Genomic DNA, 15008 nt, shown 5'->3' with positions numbered 1-15008 from the left:
GAGTCACAAATTGTGGGGTTGTCATAAAATGTTATATTTAGGGGATTTTGTGTTGTCTCCTTATAAGAATCACAATGGTTTTGTTCCTTCCGCTGATTGATACAACTATGAAAGACTGGAACCAAGGAAACGTGTATTACACTCAGGCCATGTGCACACACTGCAGATTCACCTGCGGATTTTTCCATGTTGATGCGCAGGTAAAACCGCAGCTAAAGTGTCCTGCGATTTTCCTGCAGATTTTCCAGCGGTTTTCCCTGCGGTTTGACACCTGGACAATGGAATAGGTGTCAAACCGCAGCGGAATCCGCAGAAAGAATTGACATGTTGCGGATTTCAAACCGCTGCTTTTCCGCACATAAACATCCGCAGCATGTGCACTGCGGATTTGAAATAGCATTGACTAACATGGTACTGTACTATTTCACCCAAACTAGAAATATATATGTAATTCTTGATGTCATAGGGTATAATACCAACCAATTATGACTGACAAATATAATTAATTATGTGCTAAAAATAAGCCACAAAAATAGAGAGGTACATACCAATGATAATAATTTTTATTGCACGTATAATATAATTAGACAATACACGGGTATTTAAAGTGAGGTAGATGAAAAATATAGCAGCTAAAAGATAACAGCACAATCAAAGTTGGTAATATGATGCCAGACAGAAAAAAGCATCTCACAGGCCAGAACTGCACTATGCCAGGAGAATAGTATTATAGACTATAAGCCTAGAGATAGAAAATACTAATTGCTAAAATGACAATTGTCATAAATAATCCACAATGAACAGTAACAAGAATGGTCTTAATAGTGAATCAAAATTATAGTGAAAAAACCCAGTGCTAATATATTACTGAATCCAGAGACATGGAGTTACCCGGCCTGGGTATAAGTGATCACTGTAGTATTTGGTGTAATAACAAGACCATATAAATACTCTATGCTAGTATATGCAAGGCAACAAGTATTGAGAACCGTAAGTTAGAGGGTAAATACCTTGCAACCTAGTCCTGGTAGTGTGCAGGGGTGCCTGTGAGAGGCGCTTGAGCCCCGACGCGCGTTTCACCATCCTCTGTTTCATCAGGAGGCGTGTTTAAAATGTGAGGGCATGGGGTTTAAATGGGAAAGGTGTGGATCCTTCGGCGAATCGGTGCGCTTCCTGACGTGATGCCCCGCCCCATGACGGAGCAAGCCGGCGCGCGCCGTGTATGATGGGAGGGAAGACGTGCGTCATCGCCCAGCATCATCACGGCGACACGTCCTTACCCGCAGCGTTATGAGTCAAGTGCAGCACACGTACAGGGCACGTCTGCGCCTCAAGAGGACTACATGTCAGTACATAATGAATTCCTATAATAGGAATGTCCCGGCCCATGACTGAGCGATGCAGCGCACGCCATGCATGATGGGAGGGAGGACTCACGTCGTCACCCAGCATCACCATGGCATACAAAATAATAAAACTAAAAAATATTTGCGTGACTCTGAGGACTATCACCAAAAGCGAGTTTATCGCTGGCGCAAGAAACAAATCAAACATCAGTCTAGGTCACAATCAATTTCCAGCATCTCCACTACATCCGAAGGGGCATGTGGCGATCATCTTTTTTTTCACAAAAGAAATGGATCAACTTTAACAGGCGGCCTGATAGGCAGTCATTCCCATTATCCCCACACACCAGCTATCAAAGGGAAAAAACACGCGTACAACATGAGGGACAAGAAAGGCAAGAGACCCTAAAGGTAATGAATTTATCCCAGCACATTTTATCCTCACCACAGATTGAGGCGCTCTCTAGAGGCCTTTCATTTTCACCGGTGGAGGGCTTAGACCGCTTTACACGTATTAAATATCTAGAGCTTTTCGCTCGCAAAGTAATTTAAAAAAAAATACTTTTCAGCCAAAGATAACCTTTTAACGACTGTGACTGAATCACTGGCTTTGAGTGACCTTGAATCACTCGAAGCTGAAAGCTCCTCATCTGAAGCTCATTCCGCCCCAGTGCATCCCCACCAGCACGCACGTTTCTTTCCCCCTTGTCAGCCTGCCCTCAAGTTGACATATTTGCCAAGCTTGTCATGGAAGATCTTGACAAACTTAACCCACACATTGTTCATGATAACTTGTTAAGATCACATAGAAACGCCATTAAAATACTCAAAAATATGAAAGATGTGGTTATTAAACGTGCCGACAAGGGGGGGGGGGGGTGATGTAGTTATCTGGCCTGTGGAGATGTACGAGGTGGAGGAATTCAGACAACTCCATCAAAAAACTTGTTATTCACGGTTGGATTCTTTGCCTCTTTCTAAATTTCAACTAGAACTTGCTCATTTACTTGATGATGGTGCTGAGAACAATACCATCTCATCAAAATTGCGAGAAGCGATCTTGCCAGAATTCCCTATTGTCCCCACTTTTTATTTACTCCCCAAAGTTCACAAAGACCCCCGGTGCCCACCTGGCAGACCCATTGTCTCGGGCATTGGGGGTCTTTGTGAACCAGCCTGCAGATTTATTGATTTTTATTTGCAGGGATGGCGAAACACTCCCTTCATTTGTCAGACACTACTGGCGTTTTAAAAAGACTTGATGGTCTGATTCTCGAGGATGATATGTGGTTTGTCACCTGTGACGTGGAGTCCCTCTATACATTGATCGATCGTAGCCACGGGATGCGAGCTGCACAATTTTTTCTTAATATGACCAATCTAGATTCTGAACTGATCCAATTCATTTTGATTCTACTGAAATTTGTTTTGACACATAATTTTATTGTGTTCAAGGACCGCCCCTTCCTACAGCTCCAGGGAATAGCAATGGGGGCGTCTTGTGCACCCTCATATGCTAACCTGTTCCTGGGGCTGTGAGAGAGGAATACAGTCCTTGACACACCTGGTCACAGCTCTGTCGTCTCGTGGCTACGATACATCAACGACGTATTCTTTATCTGGCAGGGCTCCATGTCACAGTTGGACTACTTTCTTGGCCACCATAATGATAATACCCTCAATATTAAATTGACCTTGAAATATAGCCAGGTATCAATCGATTTGTTTTAGACCTTCAGATTTTCAAGTCTAACGACGGTTCTATTTGTACGGACTTCTTTTGCAAGACCGCTGCGACCAATCCACTCCTGCACTTTACATCTTCACACCCACCTAAGCTTAAAAGCTCAATTCCTATTGGACAGTTCTTGTGGACACGCTGTATCTGTTCTAATGATTTAATATTTCACAGACAAGCGAGGGAATTACATCACAGATTCAAAAATAGAGGGTACCCTAATAAGGATATTATTCGTGGCTACTCTCGTGCCTCAAATATTGATAGAACGAGCCTTCTGTCAAAATCTCATGTTATAAAGAAACAGCCAACCCACGCAATACCCACATTCATCACTAAATTTAATTCAAATTGGTCAGAAATTAACCAAATTTTCAAAAAACACTGGCCAGTATTGCTAACTGACAAGGATCTAAATAAACAACCAACCCCGTATCCATCTATAACCTGGTGTAAATCGCAAACATTAGGAGATATTCTTTGTAAAAGTCATTACGTACCCCCCAAAAATATATATATTTTTTTTTTCTAACAAAACTAGAGGACCCCCTTGGGGATGCTTCCCCCTGTGGTGACTGTTCAGCCTGTCGCTATATTACTAGAACCAAAGACCACAAGACCTTTTAAGATTTGGGTGCAGGAGCACATCACGGACATCAAGAATGCAGTAAACTGTTTAGATCCTCAAATGCTTAAAACCTTTCCAAAGCACTTTTTTGAAGTACACAACTGCAACCCCTAGGGCTTTATCGTTCGGGCTATTGATCATATCTACACAGGTATACGCGGTGGCAACACTAAACAAAAACTCCTGCAAAAGACGACACGATGGATGGTCATACTAGACACCTTAGTTCCTAACGGCCTCAACGAGGCCATCAGTTTCAAGTCCTTTCTATAAAATATTTTAACTTTAATTGTGGGCATGGTTTTTTATTGTGTTGTCATTATCTGTATATTCACTTTCGATTTGTTTATAGGTTCTAGTCTTAGTGTTGGTTCACACTGTTTCCTTCCTGGATCCTTCTGCTGCCATTTTCATCCATGATGGGAGAGTCACGGCCCTATGTCTCTGTCCTTACATCTTCTGACCCGTGATGGAGAATATATACAATATATTGGATTGATCTATGGATTGTTCTTTATTGATATTTCTTATTTAAATTATCGAATTTATAAAGTTGTTAATTATTATCATTTTTTTTGGATCTTTTTCGGATTTTGGATATGTTATTGTCATTACTTTTTTGCTTTATATCAGCTTTGCCTGTATAGATTTGTATTTATCCTGAGGGTAAAAGATGTTATTTTATCCAGCTGCCGCTAGTTATGTGGTTCAATTGATAAGTCCCATTAGAATTCTGATATTAATGGTAGGTAATCATACCATATTAACTAACTTACCCCTTATTATATCTAATTGGCTAGATGCTGTTACATCTTCAATTATATTTACAGCTGTAATTAATTGATACCATGGCCACCATATTTATTTTTTTCCGCAGTAGAGAAATGATAGTTAACTTCCTATTATAGGAATTAATAAATTACTGATGTGTATTTTCTCTCTGAGGCGCAGATGCGCCCTGTACCTGTGCTGTACTTGACTCATGGCGCTGTGGGTGAGGACGTGAGTCCTCCCTCCTATCATGCATGGTGCACGCCGCCTCGCTCCATCATGGGGCGGGACATTCCTATTATAGGAATTCATTATGTACTGACATGTAGTCCTCTTGAGGCGCAGACGCGCCCTGTACGTGCGCTGCACTTGACTCATGACGCTGCGGGTAAGGACGCGTCGCCGTGATGATGCTGGGCGATGACGCACATCCTCCCTCCCATCATACACGGCGCACGCGCCGGCTTGCTCTGTCATGGGGCAGGGCATAACTTCAGGAAGCGCACCGATTCGACGAAGGATCCACACCTTCTCCAAAAAATATGACATGGTTGTCATGGGAGATTTCAACTATCCAGACATTTGTTGGGAATCTCTCTCAGGCAAAAATAACAGGTCAAGGAAATTCTTATCCTCTCTTGCTGACAACTTTATCTTCCAGAAGGTAGGGGAGAAAACAAGGGGAACTGCTACCTTGGATCTAATCCTTATAAACAGGGAGGAAATGGTTGAGGAGGTAAAAGTGGCTGGGACCCTAGGAGGTAGCGACCATGCTATTTTAGAATTTTGGATAACTAGAGGTGGAAGACCTGTGAAGACTCAGACGTCAAGGTTAGATTTCAGAAAGGCAGATTTTAAGGGATTCAGGGAATTGGAGAGATCCAATGGCTGGATATCCTTAAAGACAAAAATGTCCAGGAAGGATGGGAAATCTTGAAAAATGAAATTCTCAAAGCACAGTTGTTAACAATTCCGAAAAGAGGGAAGAATAGGAAGCATTTAAGGAAACCAGGATGGATGAACACAGAACTTAAGCACATGCTAAAAAGGAAGAAAAAAATGTTTATAAAATGGAAAGAGGGAGGCATATCTAAAGAAGAATATAATGCTGTCTGCAGAACCTGCAGGGCACAAATCAGATTATCTAAAGCTGAAAATGAATTGAGGCTTGCAAGAGATGTCAAAAGCAATAATAAAGGATTTTGGGGATATGTCAAAAGTAAAAGAAATGTCAAAGATGCTATAGGTTTTTTACAGGATGAAAATGATGAAATGGTAAGACAGGATGTTGAGAAGGCTGAACTTTTAAATTCCTATTTTGCATCTGTTTTCTCTCAGAAAGGAAATGTAACATCAACTGTTCTTCACTGTCCTATTAAGGGAATAGAAGAATCCAGGATATCTATAAACAGAAAGATAGTGAGGAAACACTTGGCTAACCTAAATGAATTCAAGTCTCCAGGTCCAGATGAATTACACCCCAGAGTACTGAAGGAGATAACAGAAGAAATTTTTGAACCCCTCTCAATAATCTTTGAAAATTCTTGGAGAACAGGAGAAGTGCCAGAAGACTGGAGAAGAGCAAATGTTGTTCCTATCTTCAAAAAGGGGAAGAAGGTGGACCCAGGCAACTATAGGCCGGTGAGTCTGACTTCTATACCAGGAAAGATCTTTGAACAAATTATTAAACAATACATGCAAAGAGAAAGATTGAGTAACTAGGTGAATATAGTAAAAATACGTCTTTATTAGTTAACATATATATCATTCAATACAAAAATACAGAGATTAAAATGACACCACAGGATGAAAGAACAGAATAACCCGGGAAAGGCACCCAGCCACAGGATATCAAGTAATATAACAATATATATAGAGAATAGCCACATCTATATAGATAACCAATGTCTGCTAATTCCCCATCCCCCCAATTGGGGATCACTGCGCCACATTATCAGTCCATTGTAAACACCTAATGTGCATAGGTAAATTTAGCGTGGCCAGTTAAGTAGATATCTTACCAGATATGCATGGAGGCTGAGTGAGCCCAGGACCAGGTAAGGAAAACGCCCGACGCGCGTTTCGCGTGACTACAAGCACGCTTTCTCAAGGGAAGTATACCGGGGAGTGCGCACAGGACCTTCTTAAGCCCATGTGACAGGTCACATGGTTTCCAAACGGCCAATCAGAGCGGTTTGGCGCGGCGCATGCGCACTGTCCACTCGAAGGGCAGACAATGCAGAGAAAGCGTCATACGTTGCCCCGGGCAGCAGGGGAGGAGAAATCCCCGGAAGCCCAGAGGAAGGCAAAAAGACACTCCTCCACATGTCGGCCACAAGCAGGGACAGTGGGCATGCGCACAACCACTGACACCAATGGATGTAAATATACATCACATGAGACAAGGAACACTGGGCATAGGTCAAAAATAAACAAAGATGTAAAAAAGCAACTACAAATAGAGAATACTCAAAAATTCAGAATATAACATCACAATACATGTTGCTCTCTTCAAATTAAAGCGTCCCAGAATCGTCCATAGACACCGATGCCTGGAATTGATGAACATCCAATGTAGATATTGAGATTAGGGCCAGTGGGATCGCCACATATAATGGAACAGATAAATCCAGTTGATGAGTAAAGAAGAGGTCCCACATACACTAAGAGGGGAAATAAGTGAAACATATATCAAAGACACACATATACAGTACAAAATAAAAATTAAAAAATGAATAAAACACACCCCACTACCTGGGATATGGGGGAACAAGTAAGAAAAGGGGGCAAAAAATAAATAACTAAAAGGACCAAAAGAGGCCCAGTATATACATTTCAGGATATCCTACAGGAAAGAGGCAAAGGATAATGATTCGTTAAGTCCTTTAGGGGCCATTGTATCAAGTGTAATAATCCATTTGGTCTCAATTTGAGCCAACCTACGTTTGTAGTTCCCCCCCCTTAGCCCTAAATGTACTTGATCAATCCCTCTAATTTTAAGGGAAGTTGATTCCCCATTATGATATTGTCGAAAATGACGGGGCAGAGTTTTCAGGAGGGACATATTGGTCACTGTCTTGGATGCACAAATGTCCCGCACATGTTCACGCACCCTCATCCTAAGCTCCCTTGATGTAAGTCCAATATAGATTTTTGGACAGTCGCATGTAGCATAATAGATCACATTCATACTGCCACAAGATATTCGATGGCGTATATTAAACTGTCTCCTTCCATCTGAGGTCTTAAAGGTGGTGCAGCGCAGGACATTTGTGCATGCAAGACAGTGGCCGCAAGGTATAGAGCCAGGTGTAGGGCCCCTAGAGCCAAATGGATTAGCTTGTACAGGTCGATAGTGACTCTGCACAAGGAGGTCCTTAAGGTTTTTAGATCTTCTTGGAGTCACTGACGGATATGAACCCAGAGCAGCTCCCAGGGAGGGTTCGGTACCCAAAACAGACCAGTGTTTCATAAGGATCTGTCTCATATCCTCCCATTGATGGTTAAAAGTAGATATAAATCTAATAGGTGCCTCCTTATTTGGGTAAGGGGACCTCTTCGAGGATCCCAAAAGACTGCCGCGTGGTGTTGCCCTTGCTCTTAAATAACCTTTTTTGATACTTCTATTTGAGTATCCACGGTTCAGGAATCGCTCCTTCAAATCAGCCGATTGGATCTCAAATCTGGTATCCGAAGAACAAATCCGCCTCGCCCGTAGGAACTGTCCGACCAGGACAGCCCCTATGGTGGAAGGATTGTGGGCAGAGGACGCATGAACCAAAGAGTTAACGGATGTCGGTTTACGATAGACATCCGTCTGGATATAGCCAGAGTGATCAACACTCATGGCAATATCCAGAAAACTGATTTCAGTGGCATCATAAGAATAAGTCAGATGGATATTAAATTCATTATGGTTCAGCGTCCTCATAAACTCCCCGAGCTGCTGCACCGATCCATCCCATAAAAAGAAAATATCATCTATATATCTATGCCAACACAGCACATGGGAGGCGGCCTGTACGCCTGCATCGCCAAAAATCAATCTCTCCCACGAACCGAGGAAGAGATTAGCATACGCAGGCGCACAGGCCGCGCCCATGGCTGTGCCGCGCTTCTGTAGAAAAAACTTATCTTTAAAAGTAAAGAAATTGTGGGTAAGGATAAAGCGCAGCAGCTCGAGGATGAGCCCACACAAGGGGCCACCCAGATCGGAAGCGCCCAGGAAGAGGCGGACTGCCTCCAAGCCGTGAGAATGTTCAATACACGTGTAAAGACTTTCCACATCGGCAGTCACTAATAAAGTCCCTTGGTCCACAAAAACACCATCGACCCTAGCCAGGGCGTCCGTAGTGTCACGTATGTATGATGGTAAAGTTTCCACCAAAGGTTTTAAATAAAAGTCAATAAATTGACAAATAGGATCACAGAGTCCATCAATGCCTGACACTATAGGGCGCCCTGGCGGGTCAATGGCGTTCTTATGGACCTTGGGCAGCAAGTAAAAAGTTGGGATCCTCGGATACTTAGTCACGAGACCATCAAAGACCTGCCTTGAGATGACATTATTATCCAGTGCCTCCAGGAGGATGCGCTGGAGGTCGAGAGAGAAGGTCACAAGTGGGTTGGACGGCAAACATGAGTAGGTATTTAAATCTCTTAGTTGACGAAAGACTTCACGCTCATATTTATCGTGAGGCCAGACAACAATATTCCCCCCCTTGTCCGCCGGTTTGAAGACCACATCAGTAAGCTTTTGTAGCTCTTGTATAGCAATACGCTGAGCATGCGTCAGATTATCATATCGACGCTTGGTCGATAGTTCTTTGAAGTCCTCATAAACCAATTTAGTAAAGACTTCAATAGCTGGACATAGCGACAAAGGGGGGAATTTGGTTGACTTTGGAAGAATAGACGTTGGAAACCTACTTGTTGACGGAGCTGCTTGCTCATCCAATAGTTCCTCCAAATTACGAAGAGCTTCTCTCTCGACCTCACTGATCATCTCCCTGGAGGTCCTCCTGGCATGTAATTTACGCAATAAAAGTTTGCGTGAAAATAAGTGCAGGTCCTTTATGGCTGTGAAAAAGTGGAAAGAATTAGTTGGACAAAATGACAATCCTCTAGACAAAACTTCCAATTGTACTTTGGACAACACATGTGTAGATAGATTAAGTACCTGTACACCTCCCTGGGATTGAGACACCTTTCCTGTATTGGACTTATTCTTAGTAATTTGTCTTGTCATAATACGTTTAGTTGTAGAGACAAAGCCTGAAGGACCCGTATTGGAAGAGTTTTTTGAACCATACTCATTCTCTCCAGAAGTATTTGACCTCATGGAAGCAGACCTTGATCGAGAGCGTGAGAAACTCCTAAATTGCGATCTAGAACGGTCTTGAGGATTCCGCCATTTATACATTCGTGCTAATTTTTTATCCTCCACATCTCTCTGAAATTTTTTAGCTTTAGTGGACTGAATTTCTTGAGCCCACTTCTGTGAAAGGTCATCCATTTCCTCATTAAATTTTTTTAGAAGATCACTAGACATATCTCTACGAAGAATAACCTGTAGGGCTTCCATCTCAGTTTCAAGTGACACCAAGGAATCCTGGTTCATTTGTTTCAGAAGTTCCATAAAGCCTCTAGAGCATGTATTAATCAGGGTTTCCCATTTGTTCATGAAATCATCATCCTGAATGGGGAACGATGGAAAGACCTGTATACATAGACCACGTGGTATTAGGTCTTTATGTAAATATTTTTCTAAAAAAGCATGGTTCCACCAAATACGGGTTCGTCTACGAAGTAGATCCTTAAACTGTTTTGTAGTCTCCTGAATTGCCCCACTAATCCCCCCTGAGCCCCCATCTGTATCATCCTGTAATGTGTCATTAATAAGTGCACGCCATGTCTGGTCACGGGCACGAAAGTCCATATTAGGGCTGAGGTAGGCTGTGAAAAACACAGAAACAATTATTAAATGCAAAAACCTCAGTGACATTATCACTATGTCAGAGAATAGGGTTTAAGGCTATAAGTAGCCACCCTAAATCAGGAGTTCTTCCTGATTTAGGGTGGCTACTTATAGCCTTAAACCCTATTCTCTGACATAGTGATAATGTCACTGAGGTTTTTGCATTTAAAAATTATTAAACAACATGTATGTCAGTACCTGGATAAGAATGAAGTGATTAAACAGAGTCAGCATGGGTTTGTAACTAATAAGTCATGTCAGACTAACTTAGTTTCCTTCTATGACGGAATCACTGATTGGGTGGATCAAGGAAATGCTGTAGATATAGTATATCTTGACTTCAGCAAAGCATTTGACAAAGTCTCTCATACAATCCTTATTGAAAAAATGACTAAGTATGGAATGGACAAGGCAACTGTTAGGTGGATTAATAACTGGCTTAGTGATCGGACCCAAAGAGTGGTCGTAAATGGCTGCACATCCAGTTGGAAGAATGTCTCAAGTGGGGTACCACAGGGCTCTGTCCTGGGCCCTGTATTGTTCAACATCTTTATCAACAATTTAGATGAAGGAATTGAGGGTAAACTGATTAAATTTGCTGATGACACAAAGCTAGGAGGGATAGCTAATACTAGAGAAGAGAGAGAGGATTCAAAAAGATATAAATAAACTGGAGAAGTGGGCAGCAACTAACAGAATGGTTTTTAACAGGGAGAAATGCAAAGTACTACATCTGGGCAATAAAAATGAAAAAAGCATATATAGAATGGGAGGAATAGGGTTAAGTGACAGCACATGTGAAAAAGACTTGGGTATACTAATAGATCACAGACTGAATATGAGTCAACAGTGTGATGCAGCAGCAAAAAAGGCAAATGCAATTCTAGGATGTATTAACAGAAGCATACAGTCTAGATCAAGTGAAGTCATTATTTCCCTCTACTCCTCTTTGGTCAGACCTCATCTGGAATATTGTGTCCAGTTTTGGGCACCACATTTTAAAAAAGACATCAACAAACTGGAGCAAGTTCAGAAAAGAGCGACCAGAATGGTGACCGGTCTGCAAACCCTGTCTTATGAGGAAAGGTTGCAGGATTTGGGAATGTTTAGTTTGCAAAAGAGAAGACTGAGAGGAGACTTAATAGCTGTCTACAAATATCTAAAGGGCTGTCACATTGTAGAAGGATCAACTTTATTCTCATTTTCACAAGGAAAGACTAGAAGCAATGGGAGGAGACACAGATTAGATATTAGAAAAAACTTTTGACAGAGTGATCAATGAGTGGAACAGGCTGCCACGAGAAGTGGTGAGTTCTCCTTCAATGGAAGTCTTCAAACAGAGGCTGGACAGACATCTGACTGGGATGATTTAGCGAATCCTGCTTTGAGCAGGGGGTTGGACCAGATGGCCCAGGAGGTCCCTTCCAACTCTACGATTCTACACCTTTCCCGTTTAAACCCCATGCCCTAACATTTTAAACACTCCTCCTGACAAAACCGAGGACGGTGAAACGTGTGTCGGGGCTCTAGCACATCTCACAGGCACCCCTGCCACACACTACCAGGACTATGTCGCAAGGTATTTACCCTCTAACTTGCGGTTCTCAATACTTGTTGCCTTGCATATACTAGCATAGAGTATTTATATGGTCTTGTTATTAACCAAATAATCTAGTGATCACTTATACCCAGGCCAGGCCGGGTAACTCACTGTCTCTGGATTCAATAATATATTAGCACTGGGTTTTTTTTCACTATAATTTTGATTCACTATCAAGACCATTCTTGTTACTATTCATTGTGGATTATTTATGACAATTGTCTTTTTAGCCATTAGTGTTTTCTATCTCTAGGCTTATAATAATAAATTTTATTTCTTTAGCGCCGACATATTCTGCAGCACTTTACATTTCAGAGGGGATTTGTACAGACAATAGACATTACAGCATAACAATAATCACATAGATTATAACAAATACCAAGAGGAATGAGGGCCCTGCTCGCAAGCTTACAGTCTATGAGGAAAGAGGTAGACACGAAAGGTGGGTGGTAACAGTTGCCCTGATTGTATGGACCAGCCATAATGTTAAGTGTGTAACAGTACAGACACAGAGGGCTAATGGATGCATAAAGCATGTGGGAACATGATGCGGGGAACCTGGTTATGGTAAAACTTTTGGCTGTGCCACCCAGGGATAGATTAGGTTAATGTGTTGAGGCGATAGGTCAGTCTGAATAAATGCGTTTTCAGGGCACGCTTAAAATTGTGGAGATTGGGGACTAATCGTATTGACCTGGGAAGTGCATTCCAAAGAATTGGCACAGCACGTGTAAAGTCTTGGAGACGGGAGTGGGAGGTTCTGATTATTGAGGATGCTAACCTCAGGTCATCAGCAGAGCGAAGGGCGCGGGTTGGGTGGTATACTGAAACAAGGGAGGAGATGTAGGGTGGTGCTGAGCCATGGAGGGCTTTGTGGGTGAGGGTAATAAGTTTATACTGAATTCTGGAGTGGATGGGTAGCCAGTGTAATGACTGGCACAAGGTAGAGGCATCGGTGTAACGATTGATGAGGAATATGATCCTGGCTGCAGCATTCAAGACAGATTGGAGAGGGGAGAGTTTGGTAAGAGGGAGACTGATTAGAAGAGAGTTACAATAGTCCACACGAGAATGAATAAGAGAAACAGTAAGAGTTTTTGCAGAGTCAAAAGTAAGAAAAGGTCGAATTCTAGAGATGTTTTTGAGGTGCAGGTGACAAGAGCGAGCCAGTGATCGAATGTGGGGGGCGAAGGAAAGCTCGGAGTCAAGTATGACCCCAAGACAGCGGGCATGTTGCTGGGGAGTAATAGTGGAACCACACACAGAAATGGCAATGTCAGGTATAGGTACATTTGTAGAGGGAGGAAACACAAGGAGTTCAGTCTTTGACAGGTTCAGTTTCAGATATAGTGAGGACATGATGTTGGACACAGCATTTAGACAATTGACGGTGTTTTCTAGAAAGGCTGGCGTGATGTTAGAAGAAGCGTATAATTGGGTATCATCAGCATAGAGATGGTACTGGAAACCAAATCTACTGATTGTTTGACCAATAGGGGCAGTGTACAAGGAGAAGAGGGGGCCTAGAACCGATCCTTGAGGAACCCCAACAGTAAGGGGAAGGTGAGAGGAGGAGGAGCCAGCAAAAGATACAGTAAAGGAGCGGTCAGAGAGATAGGAGGAGAACCAGGAGAGAACAGTGTCCTTGAGGCCAATGGAACGGAGCATAGTGAGGAGGAGCTGATGATCCACAGTGTCGAATGCTGCAGAGAGATCCAAGAGAATTAGCATGGAGTAATGACCATTTGATTTAGCTGTTAGTAGATCATTAGAGACTTTAGTGAGGGCAGTTTCAGTAGAGTGTAAAGAGCGGAAACTGGATTGGAGAGGGTCGAGAAGAGAGTTATCAAAGAGATAGCGGGTAAGACGGGAGTGGACCAGGCGTTCCAGGAGTTTAGAGATGAAGAGAAGATTGGAGACAGGTCTATAGTTAGCGGCCCAGTTTTGGTCGAGGGATGGTTTTTTAAATAGTGGATGTATGATGGCATGCTTAAATGAGGAGGAAAAGATACCAGAAGAGAGAGAGAGAGAGGTTAAATATTTTAGTTAGGTGAGGGGTGACAGCAGGGGAAAGGGACTGGAGGAAATGTGACGGAAATGGGTCACTGGTGCAAGTGGTTGGGCAAGAAGATGCAAGGAGCCTGCTTACTTCTTCTTCTGTGACTGGTTCAAAATCAGAGAGTGAGCTAGATGCAGTGGGGGAGGGAGGACAGTGCATGGTATGAGGTGATTGGGAGATAATTTCCTGTCGAATCTGGTCTATTTTTTCTTTGAAGTAATTGGCCAGATCGTCAGCTCGGAGCTCCGTGGTTGGGGCCTGTACTCTTGGGTTGAGTAGACAATGATAAGTATCAGAGACGTTTCGGGTTATTGGACAGTGAGGTGATGAGGGTGTTGAAATAGGTTTGTTTGGAGAGGTGAAGGGCAGTGTTGTATGTTCGAAGCATAAACTTATAATGGATGAAATCTTCGTGTAGATTGGATTTTCTCCACAGACATTCGGCGCACCTGGACCACCGCTGCAGGAAACGTGTTTGCAGGGTGTGCCAGGGTTGTCGCCGTCTGTGTTGTGGTGTTCTATTTATAGGGGGTGCAAATTCATCCAGGGCACTTTGAAGTGTTTCATTGTAATGCTTCAGTCTTATAGGCTTATAGTCTATAATACTATTCTCCTGGCATAGTGCAGTTCTGGCCTGTGAGATGCTTTTTTCTGTCTGGCATCATATTACCAACTTTGATTGTGCCGTTATCTTTTAGCTGCTATATTTTTCATCTACCTCACTTTAAATACCCGTGTATGGTCTAATTATATTATATGTGCAATAAAAATTATTATCATTGATATGTACCTCTCTATTTTTTGTGGCTTATTTTTAGCACATAATTAATTATATTTGTCAGTCATAATTGGTTGGTATTATACCCTATGACATCAAGAATTACATATA

At 42.4% G+C, this 15008-nt stretch overlaps 2 protein-coding genes and 1 long non-coding RNA gene across 5 annotated transcripts in view; 2 read left to right on the top strand and 1 right to left on the bottom strand.

Annotated features, from left to right (window-relative positions):
• Positions 1-15008, top strand: part of LOC141059269 (uncharacterized) — a 1095346-nt gene that overhangs the window by 653947 nt on the left and 426391 nt on the right. The gene's annotated exons all lie outside the window — the stretch shown is intronic.
• LOC141059245 (uncharacterized) overlaps positions 1-15008 on the top strand; it is a 44089-nt gene that overhangs the window by 2172 nt on the left and 26909 nt on the right. The gene's annotated exons all lie outside the window — the stretch shown is intronic.
• LOC141059270 (uncharacterized) overlaps positions 6211-15008 on the bottom strand; it is a 49967-nt gene continuing 41169 nt past the window's right edge. Inside the window, exons 2-3 of the long non-coding RNA XR_012222405.1 lie at positions 9413-9562; positions 6211-7146 (exon numbers count right to left, since the gene is read on the bottom strand). This is a non-coding gene — a long non-coding RNA (uncharacterized lncRNA). The remainder of the gene's footprint in view (positions 7147-9412; positions 9563-15008) is intronic.

Source organism: Dendrobates tinctorius, unplaced genomic scaffold, assembly GCF_039654945.1.
Source record: "Dendrobates tinctorius isolate UK_male_01 unplaced genomic scaffold, ASM3965494v1 ptg000226l, whole genome shotgun sequence".
Taxonomy (NCBI): domain Eukaryota; kingdom Metazoa; phylum Chordata; class Amphibia; order Anura; family Dendrobatidae; genus Dendrobates; species Dendrobates tinctorius.
The sequence above is the reverse complement of the archived record's forward strand: the minus strand, read 5'-3'. Positions and strand labels throughout refer to the sequence as shown.